Source organism: Chamaea fasciata, unplaced genomic scaffold (assembly GCF_029207755.1).
Source record: "Chamaea fasciata isolate MVZ Bird 193981 ecotype frontalis unplaced genomic scaffold, bChaFas1.0.hap1 SCAF_14, whole genome shotgun sequence".
Classification (NCBI taxonomy): domain Eukaryota; kingdom Metazoa; phylum Chordata; class Aves; order Passeriformes; family Sylviidae; genus Chamaea; species Chamaea fasciata.
In genome coordinates this window covers 15486717-15507704 of record NW_027094099.1, presented here as the reverse complement: position 1 = coordinate 15507704, position 20988 = coordinate 15486717, and the positions used below count along the sequence as shown (strand labels likewise).

General features: G+C 41.2%; 1 long non-coding RNA gene across 1 annotated transcript; it reads left to right on the top strand.

The window, feature by feature from the left end:
• Positions 1-9168: 9168 nt before the first annotated feature.
• LOC136296838 (uncharacterized) lies at positions 9169-14097 on the top strand. Its single transcript, XR_010723015.1, has 4 exons — positions 9169-9569; positions 9726-10306; positions 12093-12212; positions 13661-14097. It is a non-coding gene; the product is annotated as an uncharacterized lncRNA (long non-coding RNA).
• The last annotated feature ends 6891 nt before the right edge of the window (positions 14098-20988 follow it).

Sequence of the window (20988 nt, the reverse complement as noted above, 5' to 3'; positions counted from 1 at the left end):
TATGTGTTTAAAATAGATTTCTCCTAAATTATATGGCTTCGTTTTTTCTCTTCTCCATGATGTGATACTTCATGGTACACTGAAAGAATAAGAATATGAGTTTATTAAGTTTACTCAGAAAACTATTCAGTCATCTGTATGAGCTCTTGGAGCTATGTCAACATTTTCTTGAAAGATATCTGAGATTATTTGATGTTTACTTTTTTAAGTACAGTATTTGTGAGTAAAAGTGCACAAGAACATTTTATTACATTTTAAATGTAATTCCTGATCCCAGGGTGCTGTCTATATAAATCTGAACAAACCTACGAAATCACTATCTATATTAGATCAGCAAATCCTCTCAGTCCCAGAACTGGTCAATGTGTTAAGAATAAGAGGCAAAAGTGAAATTCCTTGGTAATAAAACTTCTGAGCCTTGACAACTGTGAAGTAATGCTATTTCTTGCAGCATTGCCTAGACCTTTCAAAGTGCACTACTCTTTATTATATGCCTTTCCTCTGCCCCTACACCTTCACTTCTAAAGTGCACATCTCACAGGTAACTAGTATATAATGTACTTTTCAATCAACCTCCTAATTCACTCAATGCAGCATGAGTTTTAGATAAACCAGGAAGATGTGAAATACAGAATAAAAGGTTTAGGTTGTATGATGCCACTCACCTGTTTTAAATCTTCTGCTATCTGTGAAAAAAATATGGAAAGAGTTCTCCTTCAGGATAATTCAGTGTGGCCCAGTTCTTCTCCCAGGCAGCAAATGACAACTCCCAGCATTTTTGCAAGGTCCTGCTCCTGATCCTCTGGGAGATTTAAATTCCAGCTTGTTCTCTCCCAGGGTCTTGCCAGGCCTTTAGGTAGGTAACAAAATTATGTCTCCTTTGAATCCACCAGCTCTGTGAGGGAAGTTTTGTCCCAGGACCAGCACTGGCATTGCTCTGTCCTCATGCTGACATGTTTCTGTGTTTCACCCAAAAGTGGAAATGAGCAGCACTAGAAGGGCTGAGATGGTTTTGCTTTTGTGCATCCTCTTTGGTTTCATTGAGTAAAAATTTCCTAAAGGTAAAACACAGGGTGAACCAGATTTCATCTGTAGCACGGAATGAGGAGATTCATAAGGTGCAGGTCTCCTAATTGCCAGATTTTCCATGGGTTGTGTAAACTTATATGTAAACCCCCTGAAGTGAAGAACCTAAACACAACATTAAAATTTGTGTTGTGGTTTGAAAGCAGATCCAAGGTTTCGCAGGGTAATTGTCTGCTACTCTCATTGTTTATGCTTGCACACACAGGCTGTGGTGGGCTTGTCTCTGCTGGCAGTGTGGATAGGTTTAATTTTACTGTGATCAAGGCAAAATACCTTGCTGAGAGGCTCAGGTTCAACATCATGCTAATAAACTATGTGGCTCTTGGACAGGAGATGCTTTCCATCTGGCAAGTCTAGAGTATGGGCTTGAGCAGGACTTCATTTGTGTGCAGAAATCCCTGTGGATGTGACCATAAGTTTTTGAGGGGCCTAATACATGAGATAAATATATGACAAAACACATAGTCCCATCTAAAAAACACATGGTCCAGAATAAACAATCACAGAGTTCATGGACTTACTTAAAGGTAAGGGATAGCTAGTGATTATGTACACTGATTTTTTTTTTTTTCCTGGCCTTGAATCAGGCTGATCTTTACTGCACAACGTAGAGCATGGCAAATATGGAAACATCTGTGTTATGCAAATTCCTCTGAAATGGTTGAATGACAGGTAACTAACTGTATTTTGGAGCTGTTCCAGGTAGAGTGAATCAACAGTTTCCAGCAAGTCAATCCGGCAAAAATCTGCAGGGTTCCTTTTGATGCATACAGAGGTGTGAGCTTCTGTGTTGACTGCTTTCAGTTGAAACCAGAAATACTTTAAAAAATAAAAAAAAGTAAATTATTTAAACCTTAGTGGTACTCAAATATCTATAGGACAGACTGAATTCACCCTGAGATTTCTGCTCCAAATTTCCTGGAAGCTTGCCTGTGATAAGATTTCCTCCCTCCTCTTGTGTTACTCCCTTGGACATCCCTAGGGAGACACATGAGTGTGTCCTGGAGCATTTTGATCCTCTCCATGGAGAGGGGAAGGGAGGGAGCTCCCCACGTGAACCCAGGCCTCTGAGTGAGTGGGGACATGAGGCCATCTGGGGGAGAAGATTCCAGCCCTTAGACACCAGAAAATTCCCAATCTGCTCTCTGAGAACGATGAGAATGAAGACTTGTGAGAATCCTTGGCAATGGGTGCTGCAGGACCGTACACCACCAGTCCAACCCTTAAAACACCAGTTCTGCATTGCTACGGACAACAGAAGAGCAGGTCTGAGGAAGAAATCCTGCCAAAGAGTTTTCCTATTTCAAGAAGTTGTAGTGTTTTCCTTCTGAATGGACTTGCTTCTAGCTGGCACCAGAGCTCCTGGGATTAACATTTCATACACACAACATTGAAAGAAATAGGAAATATGACTTTGGAGAAATAAAAATGCATTATAGAAAGAGTAGCATGGTGATCTTTTTAAAAGTAGGCTTGGCCCAATCAAGAGTCCTTATAATTTAATTTGTACTGGTCAGAGATATGTGATCCTTTTCTGCTAAATAGTTTACATTTCTTAGATCTGATTAATTGCAAACATGCTAAAATGCTCTCTGCTACTGCTGCTGCCTCTGATTCATTGGTGACCTATAGAAAGAGGCAACACCTGCTTATTGTTAAAAAAAAAAAAAACAGAAGGATCATCTATTGCTCAGATGAAAGACAGAGACAAAATAACCAATCTGTAATGCAGATTTATTAATAGTCATTCACTGGTTTTCACTGAAATACTCTTCACGTAACCTTGACTTTATTAAGTAGTCCTTAAGGTGCATTTTGAAGACAGATAATGAGTTTGGGGAATAGTCTTATCTACATCAAGCTAATCTTTAACAGCTTGGAAGGGAACTTGCAGAAACTTTTCCACTTTAAGTGACATAGCCATGTTCAAATCAAGCCTTTTAAAATGTCATTTTAATAGAAGAGTTTACAGGCATTTTTAATCGCTACGCTTCATAGAGGAATATTATTTAAATGAAGAAGATAGAAAAAGTTATTGAGTTTTTAATAGTATTAATGGGACTGGAGGCAAGTGAGTGGTGTTGGGGCAGCAGGAATGCTGCTGTGGTGGAGTGGCACTTAGTGTCTTGATTAACGAAGACAAGGTAACTCTTGCTTGAAAAAATAACTTCTTTCACAGCAGCTGTTGCTTTAAAAGACAGGGCCAGGGTGAAGGCAGGGGCTTTGAGTGATATTTGGGTGCTAAACCTGCACATGTAACCTTGTCCAGCTTCCACCAGCAGAAGCTCTCAAGAGCCTCCTGACCCTTTGCTGGCACAGAATTGTGTGTGAGAGCGAGAGAGGGATGAAAAAGAGAAACGAAAAGGAAAATGAGCAGAGAGTCACTATTTTAAAAAGAACTCAGATTTACAGCATCTGTACTTTCCCTTCAGTTTCCAGCACGCCCTGGGAAATGGTTTCACTTTTCCTGCATTGTGTGTAAAGCCCCAGAGGTGGCTGTCCCCCAAAGGTACACACCAGCTTTTTCCTCCAGCTCATGTATGAAGTTGCTCACACCTCGGGCTGAATTTTAATCTGCTCGCACAGGCAGATGAGTTACACGAACCCTCTTCTGCTGATTCCAGTTGGCTTAGCTCATTTTATTTAGCTTGCTTTATTGTTTGAGCGTTAAATGTCCCAGCTCTCCCAAGTGCACACACATTTGGTTTCTGACTAACGTGCGGCCTCCGTCAGAGAGACAGCGTTTGTCATTTAGAAATCCAGCATGACTTGGAGTCAGGTTGTGACTCAGACACCACAAACTGTACACAGAATAGACCACAAATTCCTCCAGTAAGACTGAACAAGGCTTTCCGAGAAGCCACTTCCTCCTCTGGTTATATCCTAACCCTGACTGACAGGTAGCAAATAACCATCGGGGTTTTGAGTGGCACTCTTTTCCTCCTACATTTTTTTTTTTTTTTTTTTTTTTGTTTTTTTGTTTTTTTTTGTCTGCTGAATTCATGGCCGTTTAAAACCCTGCCTTTTTGTGTGTACGCACAGAGCAGTGCTCTTGGCTAGATGTGGCTGTAAAAATCTTGGTTGGTTACGTTTTTCTGGAAATATAGGCATCCACTGACTGAGCTCTGAGGCTGGGAATTCTGAGAGGACACTGAATGTGAGGGCAAAACTCGGGCTGACCCATCCGGGTTCCCCTGAGCCGCAGCTGCAGCTCTCTTGTGCTTTGTCCACAAACCCATAAATCGGCTGGGCTTGCTCTAAAGGTTCCTGAACTTTGGCAAAACCTTTTGATGAACCTGCTGGGGGCTGGAGACGGGGGGAGGCAAGGGATGGGACCAGGGCTGCCAGTGTGGGGAGGTTTGTGGGGAAACATGAAACCAGGTGAGATTCCCAAACTGTTTCCTCGGGCTGCAGATGCGCAGGCAATTCTCATTTGAAAACAGAACTGGAGTTAACAAATCTGCTAACAGGCCTCACACGCTTGCCGACCAATAGTAAATCCCAGCTCGATTTATTACTGAACACAGCACTTTGGCCTAAGTCCTCAGTGTCATTTTGCAAGTGGGCAGGAAACAAGTCACATTCTTAAATTCTGGTGAGAAAACTGGTTGAGAGATTGAGATGGGCAGCGGGTCTTTGATTTTACTTCTCTTTTACTTTCTCTTTTTTTTTTTTTTTTAAATCATTTAATGAAACAAGAGAATTCATCTGCCAACAGGCTATTCTGTGCTCTTTTATCAATAGAAAAGTTGTTTTGCTAATGGTTATCTGTCTGCAAGTCCTTGACCTGCTTGTAAACACATTTCTGCAGGAAAACCCCAGGCCACGGCCTCGAGCATTTACGTCAACAAGAAGAGATAAAGTGACCAAAACTTAACCTGATCTGGCCTGGAGTGCCCTCTACTGCCCCTTGACCAAATACTTCCCTAATCTGTGTCCTGAAAGGAACAGATTGTTGTGTAAGAAGTATTACCTGGAATGAAATCAATTTTGGGAGCCTGGCTTCTTCCTCCTTTCCCCCAGCTCATAGTCGAAGCCTGTTGAATTGCTGGAGGTTAAGGTATAAAGCCTAGGTGGGTTTTGGTGGCAGGGCAGGAGTTTTTCCCCGGGATCACCCCCTTTGTCCCCACCTCAGCCACCTGGCTGTGCTCTGTCATGCCACGTTAAACACGTCACCTCCCGAGCCAGGCGACAAATGTGGCAGAACTGAACGGGCCGATCAAGTTGCTTTTAAAAGCCATTTGCTCATCCCCTGGGACCTGTTCTGGATTCACACGGCACAAACCAAGGCTATGACACAGCCAGGATTTGGAGACTCTCCGAAACAGGAGAGAGGCCCCAAATTTTGGGTGTGGTGCTGCAGGGCAGGCAGTGATGGAGCTGCAATGATGGGATGGCATGAGTGTCCCAGTTTGGCCACTGCATCCACTACTGGAGGCCAAAGACAATCCTGGGGGAGAACTGACACCAAACTTTCCTGTGAAGCAAGGAATATGTCTATATTCTCTTTTTGGTAAGAGCTGGGCTCATTGAGGTTCTTCCCAGAGAAGAAATATACACTATGGAAAACTTGTATTGAGAACATAAAAGAGAAAATCATTATTACGTTGTTCAAAGCAAAATAGTTTTATTTAAGGATGAAAACCCACACTTGATTTTGGATGCTTCACAACAAACCAAAACCAAATGACCTAAAAATGCATAATGAGATGCTACCACTGATTCACAGCTTTATGCTCATTCTCCAGTTGTTCAGGATGAACTGGGCTGCAAATCACGCTTTACTTGTCCAGTCCTGATATCTGTAGTTGATCATTGTATGTGAAAATGCACATGACAGACCAAAAACTCTCTCAGTCTATAAATCTGAGGCAGAAGGGGGAAAGCAAAGCTTAAGGAAAAGGCTCAGATGAAATTATATCGCTGCATTTTGGTGCTGAGGGTCTCTTGGATGGTTGTAAAGGTTTTGGTTTTTCCAACAGATGGTGACAGGTTTTCAGGGCTTACTAGGCACAGTGGATGAAGGTGTCCATCCCTAGAGAGTGTTCAGGACATGAAGCTGAAATCTGTGCTCTAAAATATCTCCCACTTCTCCTGAAGGCAGTTTTTTGCCTTTATCTGCCTCATTTGTTGGAAGGTGCAATCTGAGGTGGGTTTCCTGCAGGTATCTCACAGACTTGTACCAAGAGGAGAACATGAAATCCTCAAGGTTTAATTCCAGTTGGTTTATTTCCTTAGGATACAGCTGTTTTATAGTCTTTTATGCATTTAACCTTGTTTAACCTATGCAAGGCAGTTGTAGTTCCAGCTTTGCATAGTGGGATTAATTCACAAGCTTTAATCTAAACTGGACAGAAAATTTCAGTGTTGGCTAACAGAAAGTATAATTTCAGCTATTCTGACAGAAAATCAAACTTTGGGGAACAAAGTAGATTTTCTTTTCTGTTTCTACAGGAAGCATCTATTTAAGGAAAAGTAATTTTATTTTTCCAGTAGGAAATATTTCTGAGAGAAAATATTTCATCTTCTAAATTGAAAATGTAAATTTTAACCTTGCTTAATAATTCAAAATAATTGCTCCTTTTTTTAAAATTTTCTTACAACATTTCTTTATTTCTCTGCTTCCAAAATTCAACAGGACTTTGAAGATGAACACAGATTTGACAGGCATCTTTTCAGATAGAAAAGATTGTTTTTATGGTGAAGAAAACTTGTCTTCCTTACAAAGTACAAAGCTGAGTAATCAAAGAAAGGTGAAGGGCTGGCTGAATCTATTCAGTATTCTCAGTTACTTTCCAACCCAAATTTCTGAATGCATGTTAGTTATTCAGATTAAGTCATACTCCCAAACTCCCTCCAGGTTCTGCACTGGAGATGATATTTATACAGCACTAATAGAGAAAACTTGGTGCATTTCAAAAAATAATTCCCAAGTAAACCAAAGCTGGGCTCAGCAGATGTATCAGGGGAAGTTTCAGGGAAATCTGACTATCTTCTGTTGCTACAAAGGCCAGCTTCAATTTAATTCTCAACCCATCAATATTGCAAGGGAGGAAGCTTTAAAAGCACTAAGTAACCCATATCAATGCTTCTGCTCCTAATCAAAATATGCATACTCTTTTTGTTACAAAATTTGCCAGAATTATTTGATGCTAAAGTTTTAAACTGACTTTTGGTAATGGAGCATTTTATCCATTTTAAATTTGTGGAAATTTTCCTGACCTGAAGCTTCTATTTCAGTCAAGAGCTATGGAACTTCTAGAAATTTTAAACATTTATTGGAGGGAACACATCAGGCTCCAGTGACTTTAGTGAATATGAAAATGAAGTGAGTTCATGCTATGGCTCAGAACAAGAAAAAAAATATTAGTAACGGCAGTGCTCAGATTCCTCTGTTGAAATCAGCATATCTTATAGTCTAAAATGTGCTTCATATTTAGAATCAGATGAGAGAAAGGACACACTTTTCTTTGCAGGTCTCTGTCTTTTTTTACACTGATCAGTCCACCATTTATCCATAAACTTTCTAACACAGTGATTTAGTGACTTATTAAAAATAGTAACCCTGTAAGCATGAAACTGTACCTTGGCCTTTTTCATGCAGGCTCATGCACTCATCCATATCTCTATGTCAATATATACTGGCTGACATAACAAATATTTTTGTTTTCAGAAATAAGAGGATTTTCCTTGGGGACTGTAAGTAGATTCAGAGGATGTTCTCAGGTATCCAAATGTATTTCACTGTGATATTCATATTGTCAATAGTGGGACCTTTCTGTGGAAAATGGGGCTTTTCCTGTAAACATAATAATATTTCTGGATGGTGAAATATACAGTAACTGTTAAACAAGAAAAGAACTAAATTGCAGACTATTCCCTGGTCAGCAAAACTCACCCATTATTTTTCAGTTTGCTGAATCTGTAGTTTTTACAATTTTTTTTAAACTGTGACTTTTCAGATTCATGAGGGTAGCATAGGTAATCTTCATATTTATAAGGACACACTGTCAACTTGCTTTTCATAATTTATAAACTCTTTTTTTTTATTATTATTATTCCTTTTCCCTGTTGGAGGCCTGAAACTGGCATGTTTCCTTAACAGAGCTGGGAAGAAACTCTGCATTTTTGCTCAGGGAGATGAGTTCTCAGAAATAAGCTATCTGTGCTTCATGCAAAGGAGCAGTATCTGAGCTGGCTGAGTAGGGCTGGAATTAGTGCTGTAGGGTCTATTTTGCAAGTGTGTGCACGCTTTAGATTTTCAAGTTGCAGCTTGCTTTTTGGCTTGGTGAGGGGTTTGTCAATACTTTATAGCTTTGTGTGTTTTTGTTGATGTGAGCTGCATGAATGTTCATTGCCTTGCTAGGCTGGACTCTTGCCTTTAACCATCCCAACTGACCTCTTCTCCCCATTGCTTTCTCCACAGCATCTCTCACATTCCCGTCTCCTGCTGGGTGCTCCTGGCACGGTGAGAACAGATATTTTTCTTCTGCCCCTGCATTGATGGACTGGCAAGGAAATGCATCACTTTTTCCAAGGTGAAATGAAAGGGGTTTGATAGCCATTTCCTCTTTCCCTTTGGAATTTCACTGAATTGCTTTTCCGTGGGGTTTATAAAAGTAAATATTTCAGGCATTTGGGTTAACCTTGCTCCTGGGCTGTTGTAAGTGGGTAGAAACATTTCTGTGTTTTTAGAATTGATCCCAGAATTTGCAAGAGGCCAAGTTTGCTTTCAGAAATAATTCACGGTGTTGATGCTGATTTATAAAACACTATGGAATTTAGTGACTGGGTACTTTAAATACCATCTCTGGGCATGCTAGTCACTATTATGGCAGATAAAATCTGTTTGGAATTACTTTTAATGGCTGTTTGAATTTAAAAAGCTGGTAAGGATTGATTCAAATTGAGGGTCATGAACTCCTTTACCCATTTCCCCTTATTGGCTCAACAAGGGTCCTATTTCATGATCTGTTGGCCATGATGCAACTCATCTGTTTAGCTGAGAAGGTGCTGATATGAGCAATTAAGCTAAAGTGGCATTGGGGAAGAACCTGTTAAAATCTGGTAACGTACTATTGATTCTGTCCATCCATCTGCCAGTCTCTCCATAAGTTTCCAACTTGCTGGTTGGTTTCAGCAAAATTTGGCACAGGACGGGAGATATTTATTACTATTATGATGCTAAATGTTTTTGGAGAACTTACAGCTGGTGGAGGAGAGAGTTCTCATGCTGGAAGGAAGGACAGTTCAGGCAGTGCAGATGTACAGATTGGACTGTTTAGGGGTGGATTATTGTGTCACGGTGATTTAGACAAAGCCTAGGACGTGCCTGAAGAAACTTGGAATCATTAGTACCACTCCTCACAGAACGTCTTTTTATTTCTCTTTTGCAAAACTTTTACCACTGAAGAGGGCCTGGACCACTTATGTGCCACTAAAGCCCTTTTGCAAGGCTGGATTTTCCTCAGTAATATCTCAAGGTAATAATACAGTTATGAAGTCTATCACTGTTGATATTCCTTTTGGATGCCCTGCCCTGGGAGTATCTGTGAAACCTGAGGGTAAATCACTTCAGAAAAAAAAGGTCTGTGTGAAAGGTAAACTAAACTTTTTTTTTTTCTTTTTGATATGCTTAGACCCCATCCTGAACTCTCCTGCAGGATTACAGTAGATCCTGACCCTGTTGACCTGGTATCAACCCTTTCCTGTAAGCTGGACACAGCAGAAGAGGAGGAGGACAGATACTGTGAGTGGCTTAGGGGCTTAGATGCAGAAGGCTCTGAGCATCAGCACCAGTTGAAAGGATCAAAGGAAGTCTGTGACTCTGTAAGCATGCTAATTATTGGAAGAAGTGGTATTTGGTCTTCATTTTGGCCTTTAAGAAAGAAAAAAAAAAAAAAGAGAAGTCAAGTGTTTTGTCCTGTGGTAAAGCACCGAGGGAAGCTGGTGAAAGAAACAGAGATGTCTCCATTAGGTTTTCAGCAGCGTTTCAAGAGGATGGAGCCACTTATGAAGTCACGCTTAGGCAGCACTTTCTTAAAATTAAATGTCTGATAAATGTTGATACTGACTGCTCTGAATTCCTAATATGCTTCTAGACAGAACACGGCCTTGCTAAGTTTTCCAGTGCTTGTGGCATGGAAGAACGTTTTAGTAAAGGACTCCCTGGATTTCTCCCATACCATCTGCTTTGGATGTGGGCTTGAGTCCAGAGGAGGTAATTCTGTCTCTCACCAGATCAGCCATCACCCAATGCCTTCCATTTAAATATCTCTGGGTTGCTACAGAGGCAAATAGGATGCCAATGACCAGGACTCACATAGGCAGCAACCTGGGGACCAGAGCATTGATGGGTAGAGGGAGCAATAATGGCTTCTTAGGGACATTTCTGCATTAGATGCTTTATTTGCTCTCAAAATGGGGAATGTAAAGCTCTCTTCTGAATCCTGAACAATCCCTCCTAATCTCTGACCCTTGCTTTAACTCATTTGGATACTACTTAAATTTCAAAGGAAATCACTGGTTACAGGAGGCTTTACCTTAGATATAGGGCCATGTTCTTACAGTGGATTCATCTGCATATTATGTTTGTACATCTACCTGGTATGCATATCTCTACCTACCCACATGATTCGTTCAAATATATGTGTCCAGGCCGTAAAGGCTGCAGTGCCCTTATTTATTTAACCATGCTTTTCTACTAGCAGTTGGCATGAATTTGGAATGTATGTAAATATATGTTTATGTACACCTGAGGATGATCAGGTTTTAACCAACCAACCAACCAAAAAAAAAAAAAAAAAAAAAAAAAAAAAAAAAAAAAAAAAAGGAAAAATATACTGTCTGTGGAAATACCTGGTTTTCCTTAAAAACAGAGAATACTTTTTAAAATTTGCTTTGCATGGCTTTCTGTGCATTTGGCTAAATGTGAGGTGCTTGAGAGAGGAAAACATGATATTGACTTTAATTTAGAAGTATTTTCTTTCACTAAGTTTCCAATGAACGTTACTTCATATATGGAAGTGTCTGTCATGACACTGTATTTGTGTGTGCTGCTTGATGTGCTTATGCTGTGGTGTGCATGTGTTTGTTTTAAACTACAACAGTGGTATGGACCAAAACTGCTAATGGCATGATTTTTATTGTGGTTTCACTACAGAACACGACAGCATGTGTGATCATCGGGCATTCAAACAGTGAAATGTGTAATGCTATTTTTCCATAATTGGTCCCAGGGCAAGGGGTTGATCTCATGTATAAAAGCCTCCAGATATGCTCTTGGTATGGCTTCTAATTAGGGAACCAGGAAAGAACTGAACTTTGGAAACTGTGATGAGTCCATTCCTTTAAAAAAAAGGAAATAATCACTTTGACCTTGAACTCCAAAAGGCCCTGAAATCAACTGATTTTACTCTTTAAGCTCCTTAACAAGCATGGGGATTAGAGACGAGCTGTGTAGAACGGTTCATATTAGATATAAACGATAATGGACAATAGAAATTCGTCTGTGAGTTCAGCACAGGCATCCTGTGCAAATTCCATTTCCCCAAGATATGGTGATACCATGTTACAGTGTTATATACACCACTGATAACAACATGACTGCATCAGGTGGGAAGAGACAGAAGAAAACTCAATAGCAGCAGGGAGACGTAACTTCAAGGGATGTCCAATCCTGTTCTAATCCAAGTCTGTTTTAATAACCCCAACCAGGTGTGTAAAAGGTCAAATATAATCACCTTTCTACCCCTGTGTGGTGAATAAATTATCTGTTTAGCTGTTTATTTCAAGCATGATGAAATTGCTCTCCCTGACAAAGAAATGAAACTTATGAGAGGAATAAACCTACTGTAGACTGAAACTGCACATTTCAATGGCTTTCCATCTGTCCACAGCTAAACAAGGAAGGGCTACTGCTGTAACTCCAAAAAAAAAAAAACCCAACCTCTTTGGTGATTTCATCCCTGCAAGTTTTTTCTTCTTTCTTTCCTCTTTCTTCCCAGAATAGCTGAAAAAACCCACGTTGCTCTGAAATAGAGGATCTCATCTTGAAATGGAAAAGTGCATCACATTTTCAGGAGGAAAGGAAAGAAGTGTGAAAAACACCTGGATGAAGAGAGGAGGTGATATAACTGAAATAATTGGTGGATTTTATTTGATAAATGTAACCCACACAACAGTTGTCATCACCCCAAGAGCATACTGATTTCCAATGCAGATCTTTAAAATAATTTCCCTTCTGAAAATCATACCTGCTGAAAAAAGTTATCGTGTCTTTTAAAAGGCACTTCTCAGTCTAATTGTTGATATAGAGGGGTGAATGATATGATTGGACAGGCTACTGCCTGCCATGAAAACGAGTAAAAAATGTTGTTCCACAATCCTTTCCCTCATCTGTTCCTCAAAATTTGTTATTTTATTTCACTTTTCCCCATTTCAATCTGTGTGGCCTGGCAGACTTACTGGAACCAAGCCTGTGATAATATTGTCTCAGTGAGCTGATAGGTGTGAGGGCACCTGCAGGCAGATAAAATGTGTTTCTGTTTGTATCAGGATTTGCTATTGAGAACTCCAAATTGTCATGATCTCAGGACAATCTGCAATTTTACCCTCAATGACTTGGAAAGCAGGGAAGCAAAATTAAAAAGAAAATCAGCTCCATGCTTTTTCATTAGTTCTGGCAGCTTCCCCTAGAAACACACCCATACTCAGCAGTATCATTCTTTATTTAGCTCCGAACAGACTGGAGGACCTTAGTGAATTCTTTCTCCCTCCTCCTTTGCAGATAATAGCAATGATGCTGCCACATATTTTGCAAAGTGCTCTTTTCTGGAGCTGAGATTGAGTTACATCCAATGTGATAGACCCCACTGGCAGCCGTGTGTTCTTAGCAGAGACATTCCATTACCATGCCAAGTTATTTTTAATTCTATCTGTTTTTTTAAAAATTTTTTCCTTTTTTTTTTTTTAACCAATGCATAAAAGAAAGCTATTGAGTTGCTCAGTCAATGTTAGTTTATTATTGCTTACCCAAGTGTTTAATAAACCTATCCCAACCGTGGACGTAGCTTTAGATACTTCATTGACTGTAACAAAGCAGATTTTTCCTATCAGACCAAAGTGGCTCTATAAACTATAATTAAGCACTAATTATGAGCTCTACTGGTCAGATAACAGAAGGCAAGGTCCATTGTGCTATTGGCAGAACCAGCAATTAAAGGAGATTATTGTTGTCAGAAATGGAATAAAACAAACAAAGGAAAAATTTGGGAGGAGGGGAAGATTTGCAATTGACCTGAGTAAACTTTATCTTGTTTGTGGCTTTGGGACACATGACATCATGAACGTGAAGAACCCAATATATGATGGCATAGAACAGATGTGATAAGTTCTTCTGGAAAATCCACAGGTTTTTTGGATAACAGGTTGTACAGTCAGGTTCTGCTTGGCTCCACTCTCATACATTGAAAGCCAATCCCTTACAGTCCAAACCAGAAATTTTATGTTTAGAACAAAAATATTTTCAAGGAAAATATTGTCTCAGTACTATTATTTGCTTGTTCTTACAAAGCATTCAAAGGCAGAGAGTGAGTGCCACATTGCTCATGGGCTTAAGAAGTAGCAAATGGAATTGAAGTTGAATGAAGACTGGATTGACTTCCCAGGAAGGAGGGGAAAGACCCTCTACAACAGGTGAAAAGGAAGTGCGGTTTTTTAAATTTGTTCCATTTTAACGTGGCTGGCTTCTTTTCACTTACTCCATTTTTACACTGGCTTAACTTGATTGGCTCCAGTGGAGTTTTCAATTATGCCAGATCTCACTGAAGTGTTATTAGCAGACTGCTTGGAATTTCTCTTGAAAGTCTGAAAGTGTTTCTGAGTTAACAATATACTCTTCCCCTTTCCCCCTTTGAAATAAAATGTTAACTCTGCAGAAAACCTTGATGTCCTGTTGAAACAGAATGCTCAAGCACCAAAATGATTTGACTTTTCACATACAAATTTTAAATTTCCATGGAAAATAGAGTTTCCAGTTACCTCTAGTGATTGGTATGCTAGTCACAGTTCATGTATTCGTAGACCTGATACAGACATTCAAGGGAGCCAAAAGTTCTTTATACACACACACACAAGCACATTACAGCTTCCTGGAACACTGTTTAGGCTTTCAGGTGATGGCTGGGACTGTGGCCAATATCAGAAGGTAAAGGGCAAAAGAAAGCCATGAAAATGGAAATGACAATATTTCTTAGGAGCAGGCAAGGGCTTTTGCCCCTGACTCATGGTTGTGCCTAAAACTCACACCACTGCTTTCTCTTCTCTGATTTTTTTTTTTTCTTTTTGAAAGCAATTTGCATCTTAGGGGGAAAAAAAAAGGGACTAATAAATTTCAAATGTTCCCAGTGCTTCTGTGCCAACTGGCACTGGAAGGGGCCTGTAACCTTGCCCAACTGCACTATATATAATTATTAATTAGAAAGCAACCTGGGAAGCAATGATCCTCTCCCCCAGCACAAACCAGAGGAACTTTACTGAATTCACCGTAGGAAAGAAAATTGGTTTTCCTAGGTCACACTTGAGAGCAAACTTTATTTTGCTTTGACTAGTGGTTCGCTATCCAGAGTGGAATTATGGGAATTAATTGGAATAACTTGGGTGCTCATTTTATAAATCAGCTGGCAAAATTCCTGCTGTAATTAATGGGTCCGACTGGCAGATTTCCACAAACACACACCCATTTCCCAGTGATTTCCACTGTGAATACATGCATTTTGAAGGAGCTCAACTTGCAAAGGGACATATTTAAGAGTTTATAACTGTCCCAATGACAGCAAGTTCTAATTTAAAACTCCTGTGTAATACTTGTTAGGAAGTTTTAATATCAAAAGGGCAGCCAAGGTCTTCCATGAGAAATTTCTAGACAGTGAAAGAAACTAATCCTTTTTAGTGATGTTTGGCTTCTTCTCTGCAGTAGCTGATCTCTGATTTCATATTTTATATCCATGGTTTGTTAATGAAATTTTCTCCTTTAAAGAGTAACCAGGCGGATAAGAAAAAAATAGCTGATACTTTGCAATAAACGTTTGAAGTGAAATTCAAGTAGCAGCCTGAGGCTCACAGTATGTAAAACCAACTACCAAAGTTTTAGAGGGGTGGTTAATCTATTTTTCCTTCTCAGGGGACCTCTGCTGTATTAAATTCTTTGGTTGAAGAGAAGCAGTCAGTTGGCATTAGAACAGTCTTAGCAATTTACATCATTTGAAAAGGGATTAGTAAATTTAACATGTTCTTGGTGTCTTTGTGCCAGTTGGCACTGACAGGGGTCTGTTACATCACCCATTTCCACCATGGGGCTACCTGAAAGGTGTCATTACTCTTACTTCAAAGAGAACAGGAAATTGGGCAGCAGGAAAATGTTAATGTCCACAGGTGGTGGCATCACTGCTATTTATGGAGCACACAGGGAAGACAGGTTTGCTCCAAGTTCATTCCAGGATGTGTTGTTCAGGCTTTTCTTACCTGGCACTCAGGTTCATGAAGATTTTTTTTCTATGCCTCCCCCAAGTTTCCCTGTTTGATTTGACCAGGCTGATGCTGTTGGAGGAGTGTGAGGGAGGCAGCAAATATAAGGAAAGTGCTTTCTGCAAGTTAGTCACAAAAGATCTCTCTGTCTTACTTTCCGGAGTAAAAAATTATGCAAAGGGAGCAATGGGAGACCAACATGTCTCAGTGCCACAGAAGAAGGGAGTGGCCAGAACTTCACAGTGATCAACCCATGTATTTATATGCATATAAACTACTTATATCCATCATTAGAACATGCATATGACGTGTGTGCACATGTGCACTGAGGGAAGTAACAGCTTCCTTTCCTCTCCATACCTGCCTACTCCTTCTGAACTGAGGGAGAAGAAAAGAAACATTCAAATTAAAACACCCCAAATTACTTAAAAGTATCCTGAGTTATGAGGAAGGCAAAGCAACAGCCCAGCGGGGAGTGGAAAACATAATAATGACAAGTTTTGTGCCTAAAGGGAAGGCAGGAATGAAATCAGAAAGATCCAGTGGGGTCAGGTGAGTAAAGAGTCAGCCAAGCACAGGAGTGAGAGATACCCGGAGGCAGTGCAGTGTGCTGGCAAGGAGCCACACTGATGGGGAGGGAGGAGGAGAGTGTGTGTGAGAGAGAGAGAGAGCAGAGGGGAGGGAGAGAAGGAGGGAGAACACACCTTTGTGGGCACTGGTGAGCTCCTCTGGCAGCACCAGCCCTGTCTCCTTGGCAGTGGCTGTGGATGCAGGAGGAGGCTCCCACTTGCAGAGCCACAAGGAGGCAGGAGCCCAATCTTCTGTGTTTGCCCCTCCACCAGGTCCCTGCCCCAGACACCTGGGTGGGAGCAGACAGCAGGATGCAAGCACTGAAATACTGAAAACACCAAACCCCTGTGATCTATGGGAAGTTGGAGTGAGCTTGGCTGGGGAACAGGCTCTGACGCCGGCTGTGTCGATGTCGTTTCCATTGGCCCGTGAAAGACAACTTCAAAAACAAGGTTTATATTTGCCACTGGCTGTTTAATAGGGGATTAGTTAAAGGGTATAAACTGGCAGTAGGTTGAGATGGATGTGACCACAGGGACAAAGGCTTAACATGATGTGCTTGAAAATGACATTTGCCTGTTGCCAAGCAGATGTGGCCCACTTGCACCTGTTGCTCTGGGGTGGTGGGCATGGAGCACAGAGGGAGGGGGACCCTGGTGAGCCCATGGTTGGTCACATTTCCACCATACCCTCTGAACTGTGATTAAACAGTGTGGAGATAAGGTTTCTTTGAGGAGTACTATTAGCAGAACACAGATCAGCCTTTCTAGGTTTTTAAAGGTGTGTACATAACTCCAAAATTCTCCTGGCTTGGCAGTGTGTGTGGAGACACAGACTCTTGGAGTATAAAAACCTGACTGCTTTCCTACCCTGACACTGTCTGGTTGTTCCCTGCTCTCTCCTGATGTTTTCCTCACTCCTCCAGCCCTAATTTTGAGAACCTCAGATTTGGAAGATGTCGTTGTGGCTATTGCTCCTTGTGTCAGTCTCCCTGATGAGCTGGGAGTTGCACAAAGGGAACAAGAGAACTCTTCAGCCTCTTTCCAAAACTCTGGCTAGTGGGGGAGTGATTCCCCTCACTTTTAGCCAAGTGATTTTTCTTTTTGGCAGGCAGCAGGAATGCCACTCAGGAAGAATGAGCCAGGGCTGCCCAGGCAGTGCAAGTACTTGCTGAAGGCAGCTTTAGCCAGGCAGACAAGCCGGGCCTGCTTGAAAAAGAGGGCAGGGAAGTAGGGCTGGGAGGGATTCACTGTTTTAGGCAGTTTTTGCTGCCTTGGATGCTGTTTTAGCACAAGCAAAGCTACTTCTTGGCCTTGATAGCATCTGGTGTCTCAGATCACAGCTAGCTACAGGATCTGCAGAGCAGGTTGATTGAAGGCCTTAGGACGTGTCAAGGGGAACAAGCGCAGGACAGAGTGCCAGCTCGCTGGGCAAGCAGCAGGAAGCCTGTCTTTATCGGAATGCTGCAGGCAGGAAATGATTTGAAATACACTGCCTTCTCTTGTAAAGTGGTTGAGGGAAGGGAGGAGAGCAAGAGCAGGAGCAGCCGTGGCTGTATTTCAAAGTTGGTTTCCACCTTTCTTCCATTACTGCTCTTTCTCTCATCCCAAATTTGCCCTAAACCAGGACACCCACAAAGAAAACCCCATCCCAAAACCAAAATAAAAACTCCAAACAATCAAAAGAATTTCTCCCTCCCTCCAAAGCCCCCTACATGTTTCTGCTTCCTCTCCTTCCTCTTCCCTTCTTTTAGGGTTAAGTGCCCCAGGCTGGTGGTATCACAGGTACATGGAGAGGATTGATTTGAATCCAAGCACAGCTCCCTTGCTGCTTCTTACAGGCTGCTTAGGGCTGACTGTGGAGTAAACTACAACGGTTTAAGGGATACTGTGAACATCAGAATGGTTGAGTAGGGACCCTAAGATGACTGAGGATCAAAACAATGTGGCCAGACTGCTGGTAGGAAAAATCCTGAAGGAAGGTGGCGTGGAGTCTGGCAGAGACAGCCAGGCTTCCCTCCCATGGCACCACCCCCAACCAGGGGGAATGGTCCTGTATTCTGTAGTTGCAAAAAGCAGCTGCCTCAGGAGACAGGAGGAACCCAAACCCTTGCAGAAGTGATGATTATGGCATTTGCATTTGCAAAACTGTGCCCTTATTGGTACACAGAGGGGCCAGGTAAAGGTTGGCTTGGTTTGGCTCAACTGCAGACATGTATTCCCATGCCAGAGAGGATAAACCCTCAGCCTTCTCTATTTCACTCTTCCAGCTTCTCTTCTGCTTGCCTTCATTCTGCAATAGTGTGAGACATTTTTCTTGGCTGTCCTCTTCCCTCTTGGAGATCAAACACAGGCACTGCTGCTGAGTTCCTGAATTTATGACAAGGACCAGCTTCTTCCAGCCTCAGTTTCCATTAACAACCAGCTCACAGGAGCTGCGCTCAGACTATTTGTTTTGTCTTTTGGCACCAGCTATTTTATGAATGAGAAACACAGCAAAGGGCAAACAATCAGAAAACGGGTTTCACTGCTCTCTACCTGGTGAGAAGTCTTTATAGCCCTTAGGTCTGGCATAAAAACTTACAAACTCCACACTTGTAAGTGTTGTGTAAAAAGCTGTTATTGCCCTTAAAACTAGTCATTGGAGTTGAAAGATAAATATTATTCCATATCTTATTGAATAAAATATATTATATCACAGGTGATGGAGACAGATTGTCTCAATAAATTCTGATACTGTATTTGGTGGAAAAGTGGCAATAAAAATGCTGATGACTTGACACAGGGAGAATATTGAATGTCATTAACATGTTATTTCCTCTGTTCTGATATCACTGTCATGTTCTTCCCACTGCTTTAATCTCTATCAGTTGTGGGCTTTTTTTTTTTTTTCCCTTTGCTTGTTTGAATGAGGAAAATGACATTTTTTTCAGCCCTTTAAATTAACCACTATTTGAGAAATGCTTAGAGATATGAGGTGACATCCTCAAACATAGAAATTAAAACATGGTTTGATATTTAACCATATGCTAAGTATGTGATGAAGAGGAATCCTTAAGATTGTCACTATCATCTGATAGTTGATTACGACAGTTGTGGCCATCTGCACGGTGATAAGAGCAGTATCTTCCTTTTATAAAATGCTTGGAAAGCACTTAATGAAGGTAGTTGTTTCTGTGCTTTTGCAGATGGGGAGGCTGAGGGATGGGGAAGTTAAGTGAGTCACAGGAGGTCATTTCCTAGTCCAGTGGCAGAGCCAGATTCCTGTGATGTGTCTAAGTTTTATCCTACATTTACTGTGAAACTTGATTAGCTGCACATTGAAGCCAGTTTTCCCAACCCATGCTAAGCTGTAGCCGCTGGAGCCACAGCCCAGCAAGTTTCCAGTTGTTCTTACCAGATATACTTCTGGTTTTATTTTCTGCTGCTGTGTAGATATGGATTGTTCTTTCTCACTATATGGACCCCACTACGAGGGCCACAGAGCGGAGAATGTATTTCTGTACAGTTATGAAATGAGCCATCTAGGAAAAATAACAGTAATCCCTGTCTTCATCCCCTTTCCCCAAACCAGAATAAACCCAGTGCTTTTCAGAAAGCCTGACTCTGCCCAGGCATTCCCATTTTGTCACTCTGTGCCAGAAAGCCTGTTGTGATAGCCCTACGGGCAACTCAGATCAGCTTGTACCAAAGAGCATTTGGATCACGTGGGTTGTTTGGCAACCTCATGAGAGAATATGCTGCTGGTCTTGAATGATAGCAATTAAAGGTGCAAAGGAGTCATCTGTCTATTAGCTAGGGCCAGTATCTAGTCTGGTCTCCTACTGTAATCTTGTGCTTTATCCACAGCTAATTCTAAATGACTCCAGGAATAGCCACCACTTCCATTACAGAACCATTTCATGCACTGTTATAGTTTATTGTCAGACGGTTTTCAGCAATTAAATTCTAAATTGATTTCACAGTTGCACACGCTGTTTCTGTTATTTATTTTGGTGCTCACCTGTCTGAGGAAATGGGGTGCCTCCGTCTCTTCCTAAGTAGATGCTGTTGTAGAGCTGAACAGAATATTTTAAGTGCCTGCAAAAATAGACTTTTACATAGAAATAGTGTTCAAGGCAGGTATAACAGAGTTTAATTCTCACAGAGCCTCAGCAATGGTACTGATGGATTTTTAAAAGGGAATAATACCGTAGATCTTCTGCTAAGTGTCACAGTGCCTACATTTTCCTATTTGTTCTGGCGTTCTGTAGGAAGGTGTGTTATTTCTCCACATAGAACAGAAGATGGAATTAGCTACCTGGTATGGCTGCATTACTGCTCTGCAATTCACTTCCTGACTTCAGCACAAGTGCCTACAGGTCCTATCCTGCTAAGTTAATGGGATCTTTTCTGATAAGGCAGATATGGGGCCAATAAAACATAACAACTTTATGCCTCGATTTACCCAGGTGTAAAATGGGAATAAAATTCCTCATGTTTTGTAAGACACTGTTGAAAAAGCAAAAGGAGCCGTCTGTAGAGTTAAAGCTACAGAGTAAAGTACTATTAGTACTTCAACCCTCATGTCTCACCTCCTTCAAACAGGTGGTTTCTGAGTACAAATCAGAACCCTAATAAACTTCTCCTGCACTCAGCATCTCCCCTTTTGCCTAGTGCACATGCTGAGGTATTTTAAAACCTCCTTTTTCTTCCATTTTTAGTTATTTTTTTAAATATATGCTGGGATTTTTTTGAAATCATTCTGGTTTTAGTGAGACAATATGCCCTTTTCCTGTAGAAACTGTTCTCCAGGCCAAGATTGGCT